This window comes from Silene latifolia, chromosome Y (genome assembly GCF_048544455.1).
Source record: "Silene latifolia isolate original U9 population chromosome Y, ASM4854445v1, whole genome shotgun sequence".
Taxonomy (NCBI): Eukaryota; Viridiplantae; Streptophyta; class Magnoliopsida; order Caryophyllales; family Caryophyllaceae; genus Silene; species Silene latifolia.
Genome location: NC_133538.1, coordinates 236,993,678 through 237,009,678, shown reverse-complemented (window position 1 = coordinate 237,009,678; position 16,001 = coordinate 236,993,678).

Sequence of the window (16,001 nt, the reverse complement as noted above, 5' to 3'; positions counted from 1 at the left end):
GTGCAAGCTTAAGCGTTCCATTTATGGACTTAAGCAAGCATCAAGGAGTTGGAATCATCGCTTCGACCAAGTGATAAAAGAAAATGGATTTACTCGATCGGTCGAGGAACCATGTCTATATATCAAGTCGAGTGGGAGCAAGATTGTCTTCCTAATATTGTATGTTGACGACATACTCCTGATTGGGAATGACATACCTCTCTTAACTTCGGTGAAAGTATGGTTGAAAAACCATTTCCAGATGAAAGATCTGGGAGAGGCACAAAGAATTCTAGGCATCCGTATCTATCGAGATAGATCACGACGGATGCTATCTCTCAGTCAGGAGTCTTACATAGACAAAGTCCTAGAGAGATTCAGCATGACTAACTCCAAGAAGGGGTTCCTTCCTATGTCTCCAGGGGTGCATTTGAGCAAGTCTCAGGCACCAGAGACACCGGAAGAGAATGAGCGCATGGCACGGATACCTTATGCCTCGGCAATAGGATCTATCATGTATGCCATGATATGCACACGTCCGGACGTGGCATATGCATTGAGTATGACAAGTCGATTCCAACAGCATCCAGGTGAACCACATTGGTTGGCTGTCAAGAACATTCTTAAGTATCTACGGAGGACTAAAGATTGGGCATTGACTTATGGAGGCGAACAAAAGCTATGCGCAACCGGTTACGCAGATGCTAGCTTCCAAACGGATCGTGATGACTCGAAATCTCAGTCTGGATTCGTTTTTACTCTTAATGGCGCCTGCGATCACTGGAAGAGTTCGAAACAAACTCATTACAGCAGATTCTACGACCGAGTCCGAGTACTATGCCGCGTCCGAAGCTACAAAGGAAGCGATATGGATGCGTCAATTCTTACATGGGCTATCGTAGTGCCTAGTTCGAATGACCCGATCACCATCTATTGCGACAATAGTGGTGCCATCTTCCAAGCTAAGGAGCCTAAGTCTAGCAACAAGTCTAGACATGTACAACGGAAAGCTCATCTAATCCGAGATTACGTGGAGCAAAAGGAAGTAGTGATAGACAAGATTGCTACCGATGATAACATAGCAGATCCTCTCACTAAAGCATTACGACAAGATAAGCATGAAGGGCATGTTAATTCCATGGGAATTAAACGTGTTCCTAAGTTGTAGTACTCTTTTATGGATTAGATTCATTCCCTTTTGTACTCTATACGACATCATCGTTTTGATATTTTATATATATATTTTGTTTTTCATGTGGATTTGTACGACAAATTTTGAACACCACAAAGTGAATTGAACAAACATTATATTTTTCAGTCCTTAATTGCCCACATGAGCTGATAACTCTGGCAATTATTTTGTGACGTTGGTTGATGGTGGGTTCAACGAGCCATAAGTCAACCAGTTGAGTTGGTGACCAATCACAGAGGCGATTTATACGGATATTTCGTAGGACACAATTGTGACATCGACGTGGAGTCCTAAATGTTTTATAACATTCTGTGCCCGGTCGTGGATAGGACTTCCATGGTGATCCTAAGAGTCGATTCTTTTGACTATAGATTGTCTCTTGAGACTAAGGCGATTTTGGGTGACTTTGGTTTCTTTCTCACGGTCATCCGTAACAGGGGGCCAAGTAGATTGTTTCGGGTCATTTCATGCCGTGCTTAGACCGGAAGGAGTTCGAGTTAAAGGAAATATTCAGCCTTTATCAGGTACTCGATATTTCTCGGGGCCACTCGAGGAGTCAGAATCGAAATGCATGGCCATGCTCGGATACGGATTCGTTTTATCGGTTAAGTTACTCTCTAGTCGGGGAAACCACTCTAGATACAGATCGATTGTAAAAATACGACCTTTGCGGATCCGGATCCGCAAATTGTTTTACATTGAGTGGGAGAAATTTTAAATGAATATGAGAATCGGTTATCGCACATACACTTGTACGGACAAGTGGGAGTTTGTTGAGCTTGTGTCCTCCAGTTAGTGCGGATAACGTCATTGCACATACACTTGTACGGACAAGTGGGAGCTTGTTGGGGCTGGTGTCCTTAACAGTTAGTGCAAGGACTTATAAATCTCTAAAAGGATCAAAGGGCATACTTTTGGTATTATTATCAGTTGGTCCACGTTTATCAATAACGGTTGGCTTGCTAGATAAGTTTGACGTTATTGTCATACAGATGGCGGTGATCAACTGGTCCCTAAAAGTCACACCTATAGGATACGTTTGAGAGATGTGACGGTATGAAAATACAGTCATGTAGACGCCAATTTTGACTAACCAGTTAGTCCGAGTTATTTGACCAATAATTAGTCAATATGTGATGTTGAGATATTTTATTTAATACGGATTAAATAAAAATGGCTAAGACGAATTAAGCGGTTAATTCGTAAAATTGAATATAAGCGTTTTATATTTAATTAAATGTATATTAAATATAATTATACAATATTGTCTTTGTCGGACATGTATTAATAATTCAACTAAACCGTGTTATTAGTTGATGATTTAATATCCGATAACCGATGACAGTCTATAATAAACACCGCGTTGTATACATTTTAGCCTCGGACCACGAGTTAAAAATAAGGAGAAAATGGAAGCCCATTTCCCCCTTGTCCACTGGTTTTGGCCGAATTAGGTGAGACAAAAGGAGAGCTCTCTCCTTCACTTGAGACCTAATTCATTTGCTAAAAATTTTTAGGGTTTTGGGAATTGTGCCTCCCGAAATTCGGATCTCTCATCCAACACAAACTCACAAAACAATCCCCTCGATATTGCAAGACAATTAGGGGATTCTCTCTAGCACAAGGGCATTTCTCGGACAATCTTGGGTGCAACATTTAGGAGGAGATCTACCTTGATCTCTCATTGCCATTTTGCACTAGGACCGAAGGTTATTTCTAATCTTTGTCGTTTCATTATATTTTTCGTTTTATGACTATAATCACATGTAAATTTTGCGTTATAATCCTATAATTAAAGGGTATTATACGGATATTACCCCACATGCATCACCTACCTGTCAATCGCATTTTATACAAATACGAAAGCCACAGTCAGTGGGGAGTAACTCCGAGTTCTCCCAGCCACGAAATGTCATAATTAATATAACATGTAAACATAAGAATATGAATATGAATAACACATAGCCTTAGCATATAGATGCTAGACAATCATGCTTATCATGTGAACAACAATACGACAACACATAGTCCTAGCATGTGAATACTAGACCGACTCATACTACACTATCATGAGAATCACATAACATCCAGGAATCCAAACTCTATCAACCATAGCCGGCTTGCATCTCACCTTCTATGATTCATAGAATCATCAAACAAGAAAGGACAATATATCTAGAGACAGGCATAAGTTCTTAGGACAGTCAATAGTCACTCTGTAACTCGAGTCTATACCACGAGGTAAGGTAAACACCCTAGTCCTAAACCTGCGCAGACCTAGCGACATGCGGAAAGTACCGCATCCAAGACCCATGATCACACACATGATTACCCCTAAGGAGTCCACCAAAGGGTTGGCTAGTACTTATGCTGACCACATACTTCTAAGAGTACGTCAGGAGGTCATGCCCTAACTTGGATATAAGCCCACCAAGCTAAGACACAAAGGCTATTAAGCGGTGAACATATACTCGTCAAAGACTATAAGGGCCTATCTATGACGAAGGCCGAAATACTCACCTAGGACCTAGTCCCAGCTTGAATACTTTAACCCACACCACATAAGACAAGTAGGACACCTAATTAACCATAAGAGGGGCAAAGAGTTCAAACTTGCACACACACAAATGATCATACACACCCTAGCATATGAAAGACTACGCAAGAGCATATTCAGCTGACAATCCAACAATATCTCCAATATCAATAATAATCCAAATTCCAGCTAACCAATAGTTCCATAATCCATGAGAACAAGCTAAAATGGCAGAGAGGCAACAAGACTCAAGCATAAGGCATCCAAAGCATCCAACAACCAACATGTGAAATGATAATTACAAATATCAAGGCATAACATAAAACATCAATAACAACCAATCTCACCTCAAAGACAAACCCTCGACCCGAGTCCCGCGATGGGTCATCGGTCAAATCGAGGCTGACCGGTTTAAACCTAGTTTGACCAAACTCGTTCGGTCAACTGCCCACTCGTAGTCTTGGCCTACTTTGGCCCAAATCACAAAATTCATCACAATATCATTCTCGTGCTATTTCCAATTTCTATCATGTGAACACTATCAACATAAAGAAAAACATTCCAACTTACAAAATAACTAATTCCACAAAATTCTCGCATAATAAAATAGCATAAATAACCGTCTCACACAAGGGTAAATTTTTCTATAAATTTTAATCGATAAAACGACGCCATTTACTCATACGGACTCCGAATTGAGTGATTCAAGTGGCTAAACCACCTAATATTTTAATGCCGTTCAATCTGTCATATTTTTGGAAACATTGGAAACCGTCTCGGTCCAGTCGACGCGTTCGCCAACCCAACACGCGGACTTGTCACAACACATAATTCCTCATCCAAATTTGTTCCAAACAATAATATACAAATGGGTAACATAAATTAAACATAAGCATAATCATCTTACTCCATTCATTCATTTATCAACAAGATCGTCTCAAACAACAACAAACAACAACAACAACAAACAACAAATACAACTACTAATGTGACATTAATTCGTCGAGTAACTCGAAATAGTTACCTTAAGCTAGCAAAGAGACAAGTAATAACTTGAGAAAGCTTCTAAAACCCAAAATTACTCTTCATCTTCAACAACATATGAGTCACCTAACTCATCTTCAAATTCTTCACCTATAAGAACAACAAAAACACAATTATTAAGCTTAAATTCGAAACCCTAAAAAAAAGTGTCTTAAACAAAATTTGGGGGAAATGAAAATAAAGCTTACTAGTAGATGAGGATTGAAGAGAGGATTCCGAATATATAATTTTTATGCGATTTGGTGGAGAATTGAAGAAGTTGTGGTGGATTTAGGGATTGTAAGGAGGTTATTTTGAGAGGAATTTGGTGTTTGAGAGAAGGAAGTGATAGAATGAGAATTGAGGAAATGAAAGATGAATAGGAGACCCATGGAGGATGGAGGGTGCATGGTTTGTGGTAGGGTGTTTGGGTGAGTTTCAATTGTTTACGTTTTGGTTCGTTTCGATGGAAATTAGAAATATTCGTCGAACGCGATTTCCGAGAAAATTAAAGTTCTTAAACATGATTTTACTAAAAGATTAAGTACTCATATGCCCAATATCCAAACTCGTTTACCCAACGACCGTAAGAAATGGGAAAATCCCAATTTTACGACTTTTATCCGAAATCTATTTTATCAAGGGAAAAGGTTTAAATATAGTTTAAATCACTTTTAAACATTTCTAAACTATCAAAAATAATTACATTTCTTCAAAATAAAATAAGATTATATTTTATCAAATAAATTTTATTTCAAATAAGTTAATATAAAATTAAAATTGATTAAAATATCACTTTTAAAATATAATAAAGGTCTTCAAATTTACGGGATGTTACAAGTTTGGTTGATCATCTAGGTGAAATTGGTGGTTTGTTGTGCAACTAGGTATAGGGTTTTTGTGTGTTATTGATTTATTTTTGGTAATTTCAAATGGGTTTTTTTGGAGTTTAGGTATAATGATCGAAAATAATTAAAGGGGAAAAATGGAGGAAAATTCAGTGAAGCTTAATGTTGATGGAGATGAATTGGAGGAAGTAGAGACGAGAGAGGGGAAGTTCTGGTGAATGGAGGAGGATTAAGGAAGAATAGATACGGGGACAAATTCGTTATTTTATAAATTTTTCCACCTGAAAATGGCATTGGGTGCAATTTATAAACGGATGTATTAATTTGGGTGTAATTTAAAAAAAAAATAACGTGGGAGTAAGTGTAAAAAAGCGGATTAAGCGTGGGTGTAATCGATAAATTACTCTAATAAATATTGCTTAAATAGTAGTTAATGCTAAATTAATCAACACTTATTGGATATCACATTTTTCCCTTAGATAGTAGTTTGGAGAGATTTAATTGGTAAAACAAAACAAAAAATGACAATCCATTTGTATTTTAATTCGTTTAACATTTCATTTGTTACATATAACATGCATGTACACGCCTCCTCTCTTTTGATCTTTGAATTTAAAGTATGATAAACGACTAATATAGATGTAGTCATGCAGTATGCCCTTAAGCCTCTTAGATTCCTTCCTTTTGGACCTATTGATACGTGCATTTTATATAGTCTCTTTGAGCCTCTTATGCACGTATTTCTATGCGATTCCCGTAGTTTCATGCTACGAAATGCCCTGAATATTCTACTTTGGTTCGTTTGGCTTTAATTGCAGGAATGGACCTGAAAGAAGCAGAATGAAGCCTTTTACTGTCCCTTTAGCTTGCATTTAGGAGATGAGTGGATTTGGAGCGGAAATGTTACTACCTCGAGAAGTGTGAAGATGTCTTGGAGGCTAAATCAACATCTTATGTGCTGAATTCAGCGGCAGTTGCTCGATCGAGAGTTTTTGCTGGCTTTTATGCTCGATCGAATGCTTCTGGATGAGGAACGGTACTCGATCAAACTACTGCTTTGTTCGATCGAGAAGTGTGATTTTAAGGTTCCTTGATCGAGTAATTAAAGTGCTCGATCGAGAGGTTTTAGCATGAAGTTGTTTGATCGAGCTATCTCAATGTGCTCGATCGAGTAACTAGTTATTAGACGCGAGATTTTAATATCTTATTGTCGTATCTTAGGTTAAATAAATATCTCTCCTATAAATAGGAGAGACTTAATTAGGTTTAGGGTTTTTTTTATCACTTTTCCTCGGCTATCAACTCTTTTATGTTATTTCTCTTTTGCACATCTCTTTATCATGTTTGTTTTTGCTTTATTGATTGTCATCGCTTTACTTATTATCATGAGTAGCTAATCATCTAGTCTCGATCTCCCTAATAACCATGGCTCCCATATACCCTAGCACAAGGGATCTAGCTACTCATGATAATAAGTAAAGCGATAACAATGAATAAAGCAAAAACAAACATGATAAAGAGATGTGCAAAAGAGAAATAACATAAAAGAGAGAAAAGAAATTACTACATGTAATCATAAGAATTATATGTAATAGAAAGCTTATTATTGACTACATGTAATCAACCTTCTTGATATATATAATACATACTCACATTTCACCAAAAAAAAAAAGAAAAGAAATTACAAAAGTTGAGATCCGGAAATAAGAGCAGTGTAACTCGAATAGTATTAAGAGCCGAGGAAAAGTGATAAAAAAACCTCCTAAACCTAACTAAGTCTCTCCTATTTATAGGAGAGATATTTATTTAACCTAAGATACGGCAATAAGATATTAAAATCTCGCGTCTAATAACTAGTTACTCGATCGAGCACATTGAGATAGCTCGATCAAACAACTTCCTGCTAAAACCTCTCGATCGAGCACTTTAATTACTCGATGGAGGAACCTTAAAATCACACTTCTCGATTGAACAAAGCAGTAGTTCGATCAAGTACTGTTCGTCATCCAGAAGCATTCGATCGAGCATAAAGGCCAGCAAAGACTCTCGATCGAGCAACTGCCACTGAATTCAGCACATAAGACGTTGATTTAGCCTCCAAGACATCTTCACGCTTCTCGAGGCAGCAATATTTCCGCTCCAAATCAACTCATCTCCTAAATGCAAGATAAAGGGACAGTAAAAGGCTCAATTCTGCTTCTTTTAGGTCCATTTCTTCAATTAAAGCCAAACGAACCAAAGTAGAATATTCGGGACATTTCGTAGCATGAAACTACGGGAATCGCATAGAAATACGTGCATAAGAGGCTCAAAAAGACTATATAAAATGCACGTATCAAATCTCCCCAAACCAAACCTTTGCTTGTCCCCAAGCAAACTAAATGCAACTAACCAATGAAACGGAATAGATAACTCAGAGCTAGCTATACATGCTCACTTAAACCAATTTAATGCAAGCAAACTAACACTTATAGCAAAACAGTCAAATGCAAACGAGTTGTAAGATGTTAATAACAAAGCTGAACCGTCGACCTTGCAAGACCTTTGATAATGGACTCTCACGGGTCACTCTTCTCTCATGAAGCAAAGGGTAAGCATATGAATGTAAGAGATAAAGAAATATAGTCGCTCACCTAAACTACGACCGACATAAACATGCATGCAACTAATATGATAGACAATTCTAGCTACCGTGCACATACACTCAAACCAAACAAAATCCTGTCACAACCGAGGACTTACAAAAGTATGGTAAAGTGAGGCAATGGGTAATAACGGGCAAAACATTTTTGGAAATGTGAGGTTAATAGCCAAGCTAGCTACCTAAACAGAACCAAATGAACCATATCCGCTTCATAACCATCTAAAAACTGAAACACAAATGCCATTCATTTTGGCATACAAACTCACTCAACCAAATACATACTCATCATAAGATAAAGATAAGAGCATAGGAGCAAAACCGAAACTAATCAATCTTTATTTTCTCTCAATTTTTTTTCTTTCTTCATTTTCCCAGTTTTTCTAATTTTCTTTCTTTTTTTTCATTTTCAACTTCTTTTTTCATCATTTCATCCTCCTTCTCCATATATTACCAACTCCGATCTATACAATACAAACCAAACTCAGCACGATAAATTATATACCGCAAAAACATATACTAAACTAGCTTGACAAGACAGGCTAAATTTGGATGTAGTTAAGGGTCAAAAGGCAAATTTGGCTAAATGTGGAGTTTAATGGGTAAAAATGAAAGAAAAAGGGAATGTAAGCACCTCCCTGCATGTGACATCAACCACTAACCCGATTGTATGTAGGCAAAAAGCAATTGAATTTCATATATGTGCAAATTAATGATACATGCTATGCAAGGAGTATACTACTCACAATCCTACATGAACTGGTCATAAGACACCGGTTTTAAGGCTCTAAATCTTTGAAATTATAAGTAGTTTGCCAAAATTTCAGGTCAAGTCTATTTGTTCAGCTGAATTTAAACATTAACTCGTAGATATGAAAAAAGACAAAGCTAATAAAATGTATAGTTTAATGCAAGGCTTAAGCAAAAAGGACCAAAAGCAGTGCAATTTCATCATTAAAATACACCGTTCCGACTCAACCTAAATGTAAAAATAAACGTGAATTTTTTTTATTTTTTTGAATTTTTGAATTTTTGAATTTGTTTGGATTTTTGATTTTTTCTAGAAATAAAAAACAATGCATACGAAAATTAAACGTGATAACAGAAATGCAATAAAAACAGTATGCAGACACGGACATGGATGCATATACCCTCCCCAAACCAAACTGTACAATGCCCTCATTGTACCCAAAAATAGGGAAAGGAAATGCAAACTGGAAAGAAGAGTGAAGCTGGAGAAAACTTACAAAAACACACGAAGTAGGGACCTCCCCAAACCAGCCAGAAACAAGGGAGGTCGCTAATAGCTTCATAACAACATCACTGGAAGCGAATCACAACAAGCCTACTCGATCGAGGGAATAAAGTCACTCGATCGAGAAGTATTCATCCTAGGGTGCTCGATCCAGAAGGTCAGGTACTCGATCGAAAGGTACCTGCAGCCACGCAAACAGCGACCACAAATACGACCAAAAACCAAGTCTAAAATGTTCCACAGTCTACAATCATGAAACCAATTATTGAACACACAACAAAACTGAAATGTTCGAAAATCAACTGAAAAGTTTTAAACTCCGAGTTGCCTCCCGGTCAGCGCTAGTTTCAGATAGGTCCCAGCTCGACCTTCTCTTCTCTTCATCCACCAACAAGAGTTAATGGCCCACAACAAGGTTTCTGACTGAACGCAGTCCCTTCAGCATCCATGACTTTCACCTTCGGCCTCCACGGCAAAGCATCAACTGAGGAACAACGGTTCTTGGCGGCAACATCTTCGCTACTTTTGGACTTCTCTTGCACCTTCTTTATAAGCGGCATAAAATCTTCAAATCCTCCTCCCGGATCTTCTAACCTGTCAAGACCTGTATAGGAAGAAACAAAACGATGTTCCTCCAACTTGCTCCCTAACTGGGGCGGAGGTGTCAAAACAAACGTAGTATACGATTTAACGGAAGGAACAGAAGGAATCCCATCAGGATCAACAAAAGGAATAGCATTTCCTCCAGCTGGATAGGATTGGTCTTCAGTTACCTTCTTATCGTCATCCGAGATGGACGTAAGTGGCAAATCAACGCTGTCCATAGCCAAATAACTCGATCGAGAGAGAACAGTACACGATCGAAAACCTTCCTCGCCAAAACTGCTCGATCGAACACTTGCATTAGTTCGATCGAGGTATTCCTCATACAAACTGTTCGATCGAATGTTGAATTCTATTCGATCGAGCTTTCCCTCATATAATTCATTCGATCGAACACTGTAGCTAGTTCGATCGAATTTTTGATGCTGAACCGTATTGAAGTATTCGAGTAATGCTTCGTTTTCAATAGCATCTTCAATTTCCGAGTCATACATATCTTCATCATCAATAGGCAACTCAGGTCTTTTATAGGAAAGACTGCTTTCGGTACAAATAGCATGTACCGTCTCTGAATGCCTAATGTCTAACTCGGCAGCTAATTGAGCTATTTGAGATTCAAATAGCTTAAAATGAGCCTCTCTAGATTTATCATATTCTTGCACTTGAAGTGCAAGTGCCTTCACCAAAGACTTCAGTTCAGCAACCTCTTCATTTTTAACGGGAGGAGGGGTTTGTTGTTGCGGCGGCCAGATAAATGGAGGCTTTTGACAGCCACGTTGCTGAAACAGATGTGGCGACGCATGTGCAAAAGAATGTCTAGTTTGTCTATGCTGCTTAAACGCATAGACTTCATCGTTCTCCGCCAGACAAATAACAGCCTTGTGCCCCGCAGCACCACATCTCTCACAGTAGACCACCTGATGTGCCTTAGTATGGGATTGAGGTTGACCACCCCAAGATTTTTTACTCTCCAGTTTGTCAGATCTTGCATTCTGAGCTTCAAACTATGCTATAATCCTGGAGACGCTAGACATCTTGGTATAAGAGTCAAAGGTATTCAAGCCTTCCTTTTGACTATCTTTCTCCTAGAAACCTATCTAGGTAGGACCTATCAAAACAACACTAGAAGAAAAGATAAAAACTGCCTCAAGGAATAAGTTCCTTGAGACTAAAGACAGACAAAAATAGAACAAGTAAATAAAATAGTTGCCTCCCCGGCAACGACGCCAAAATTTGACACGGCTGTCGCAACCCTATCAAAAATAAAACCAACTGGCTCTTACTTATGCAATAGAGATAAGTCGGGTATTGTATCCACAGGGAGGCGGTCACTATCTACTTGTTATCTAATCTGTCTAAGGTCACAATTGGGGGTTTTGAGTTGTTTGATATGATAAACTAAAAGAGCAATGAAAATAAGATGTGATCAGATGAGAGAGGAAAGTGCTAAGAAACCATGGTGAACCGACAAACTTAGCACTTTCCTCTCTCATATGATCAGATCTTATTTTCATTACTCTTTTAGTTTAGCTTATCAAACAACTCAAAATCCCCAATTGTGACCTTAGACAGATTAGATAACAAGTAGATAGTGACCGCCTCCCTGTGGATATGATACCCAACTTACCTCTGCTGCATAACTTAGAGCCAGTTGGTTTTATTTTTGATAGGGTTGCGACAGCCGTGTCACCTATCGTCCCTACCACAACCATATGTTTCATATCTTTATATTGTTAGTGTCTCTTGAAACGTTTCTTACAATGAGTTTAATGTGCTCTTTTTTCATCATCAAAATATTCTTGTTACTCAATTTCTTTGTACCCCTATTGTGTGTTGGAATATGTGTCCTCCGACAATAATGCGATCACAACTGTTGATCATGATGATCACATGTTTAAATCTCATTTTAAGAATACATGTGGGATGTAATATTTTACAGTCAACTGGTCCACACATATCGGTAATGATTGGCTGACTAGAGTTTGACATTACGTTGTCGTGCGATTTGGTGATCGATTGATCCCCTTAGGTCATACCTATAGGGAAATACTCTTAATTGATTATTTAATTAATCGTATGCCGATACGAGTTAATTAAATTGCTTAAAATTGACGGATGATTTTGTGAGTAAAGTTAACGTATCTTATTGTAATTTGATTAAATGAGACACGGTCTAAGTAATCGAATTGTTTTATTACTTAGATGAAATTATTGTTTACAGAAACAATTGAAACAGAATGAATAAATTATTATAAATACAGAATGTTGTAGTTTATAACTCGGAAACACTTTTGGTACAAGTAATTATGAATTACTATGATAATTTTTATAAGTGACATATTTTATTAATATGTTGATTTTTAATTGTTAAAAATACATTTTATAAATAAGATGTCATGTAATGTGTCACATGTGACATATTGACAAAATCACAAATAAAATGGACTTATCCATTTTATGTGTGTGTACCGAAATGGAGGGAGTTTTAGGATAAAAATTGTGTTGATTATTTTTAAGTGGAAAACACAATAATTACCTATAGTCTTAGCCTTGTATGCCTATCTTTTTTTGGGTAGAAAAACTAGCCCGTGCATTGGACACACCTCCCCCTCCAACCGGTTTTAGCAAGGGAATTGAGTGTGTTTTCCACTACAATTTTTCATTCACAATTATCTTAAAAATTTCTAGTGTAAGAAATTATTCTACTCTCTACAATTTGTGAAAATTCTAGAGAAATAAAACTCACTAATCTCTTCTCCTCTTAACCGAAATAGAGGACAACAAATTAATTTTTGTGTCATATTTTAAGTAAGAATAATCCTAATACTAGATCATATTATTTTAGTCTTTAAGAGTATTCCTTGGGTATTCACTTTTGGGAGAGATTCTATACTTGAATCTTTGTTCATCCATTATTTGGAATGCTCAAGAACTAACAAGAAGGAGATCTTGTTGGTTCCCATAAGACCGAAATCTTATAGTAAGAACAATGATTTCTTCTCTACTTTTGTTCATGTTTGAATGCATAAGATCTAGAATTTATTTTGTGACTAAATAAATTGTTTCATATATGAATATGTAAATTAATGAGATTAATTATTTCTAACATTGTGACTGTTATATCAACTCTCGGTGCTACTTTAAAAGTTTCTCCTTAGGCTTCTCTTATTCTAAATAGTGCTCTTACCCTCACCTTAGTCTTCTTTTCATGGCCAACCTTAAATGATTATGTTCCACATGTACCAAGCATCGTAATTTTCTTTTCTTGTAGCTTGCTTGGTGGGGGTATACTCCCACATAATGTCAGTCTCTCCTCTCGAGTTTTGCCTGTTTTGCCTTCTTTTGCATGTGTCACTATTATTCTAAGAACATCATCCACATTGTGTGGGCCTGTCCTTCGTTTTGTCAGCTCCCGCTTACCTGCTACTCCTTTAATTTGACCTTCATCCTAGACTCTTTTAAAATCTTAATCACTTCTACTCGTCTTGATTTACTCTGATCTTTGCTCCTTAATCTTTTGGTTGTTTTGTTCAACTCATTGTTAAACCCCCTGGACCCGCATTGACTTTCTTATATTCATGTTCATTGTTCTTCTTGGTCTATTGCCAACACTCTTAAAACCTGACCTCAAACACCTATTACACTAATCTATTACGCCCCTCCTGATTTCCCATGGCACCAAACGAATGTAGCCGTCTGCGCTTTTGGTGGGTATTGGTTGGATTGCCCAAGATCATTTAGAGACCCCTTTTGAGCTGTATTACTTGCCATTCAAGTTGACCTTATGTCTTGTGCAATCGCGTGAGTTGTTAAAACTTGAAATATTTATGAAAAGGTAGTGTAAATTTGAAATTGTTTATCTTAAAATTTCCTTCAAAATGTCGTTTGATAATATTTTTAAGTTGTTTTTTTGATAGGCTATGTCGCACACCTAACAAAGATAATTTTCCTAGACACAAATAAATGTAGTAATAGGAGTCGAACACAAGGAGACAGGAATTGCGCTATGAAATGCTATGAGTAGACTTCTATCAAGATTGATAACGATTGGTTTGGTTTGTTTGGTTTGATGATCAGCAAATAAAATGATATAACAAAATATGATTAAAGGAGTCTAGGGGAGTCGGGTCACACATGCAATTGTAAATATATATTCATGTTCACCTCGGAAATAATAACATTGTCAATTGTTTAGGCTTAAAGACACCCACCTATCAATATTAGTGTCAACCATAGACCAGGTCCTAGAGAAACTCTCATTTATGACTAGGTCGTCCTACTACACATGATTAGTCTAATCCGATTCCGTGCCTCTCGACTTATGGAACGAAGTAACAAACTTAATCGATGAATAAGGCCTCTAAACAAAGATTAATCGTGACGATACAAACATGTGATAGAAACAATTAGACAATATTATATCAGCCTAATTTATCATTTTACATATATTGGTTATTGCATGGCTTCCCTAATCCCTAGACTAAGAAAATTTAGCTACTCATATTGAAATGTAAACTACAAACTATGATGTATGAAATGCTAGACATGATTATAGAAATAATGTAAACTAAATGATGAATCATAAAATGTAATAATAAACTATGTGATATAATTAAAATACTAATGACAAAACTATGTGATAACTAAAATAGAAATGTAAACTAAATAAACTAGAATTAGAATTACTGAAATAGAAATGGAACTTGAACTAGGAACTTGCAAGGAAGGACATATGAGAACAAAAAGCTTCAATATATAAGAACCAAATGTTTAACAATAACCAAATGCTTAACAATATTAAAACTAATATGAAAACTATGAGAGAATAGTTTGCATAAGGCTATAAGAGAGTAAAATGGTATATGAAAGATGTCCTATAATGACGGAATAAGGCCCATATTTTTAGTAAAATAGGGGCATAATGTAAAAGTCCAAGAGAAGGTCAACCCCGATCGGGGTTGCCAGCCCCGATCGTGGCCGTAGGGTTCTTGGTTTATTTCTCCATTTCTTGATTAAATGCTCCAAGGAATCCCAAATATGCGATTAATGCCATCTTTAAGCCTCCGGCTAATGCTTCACAAGGTGTTATTTAACCTCATCTTAAGAAAGATCAACTGTGCTTTTATAGTGTGAATTTGTGAAGTATCAAAATGGCGGTACTATTGCCGATGTGAATTTCTAAGCCATTAGTGTTGTATTGTCCCTTGTGTAAATTATATGGTAGACAGATTTTTTAAATCAACCTTAAAGTACCTGCAAGGTAAAAAAAGTATTGTGAAGAGTCGATTAGCACGAAAATAGATGAATTAAAGGATGGTTTAGCATATTAATTTATGCGAATCGAATATTAACCTCTAACTAACCCGTCCCTAATAAGTTGTTTTGGCAATTTCTGTTAGTTACATTTCTTGAAAGATACTAACACCGTAATTTATTAATCAGAAGAGATTATTCGTCTAAAATACACTTATAATGATCATTATCTTAACATCATATATATCGTCCACTCTTTACAAAATAAAACAATCATGTCAAAAACTAATAATATGACGCAACCAAAATTTAAACTACAACACCTAAGATAGCGGTTATGCGTTTATAAATTCTGAAAAAAAATAAAATAAAACTACAATCAGTCTAAAAAAGTAGTTTCATTAGATTAACCTTAAAATTTCTAATAAAATAACGTTATCCATCAATTTAACATGACTTAAAAAATCATTATTCGTATATAAAATTGCCAGAAACATCAAGTAATTGTGAGAAAATGGGTTTTATAAGCTTGTGACAATACTAAATATGAAAAGACCAAACTACCCCCGACTTAAACTCCACAAAAAAGAATTGGGATATTCTCTCGTGTACCCACGAACTTTTTCGTTTTCTATGGTGTACCCCTCGTTTTTCGCAAAAACTTTGACCGA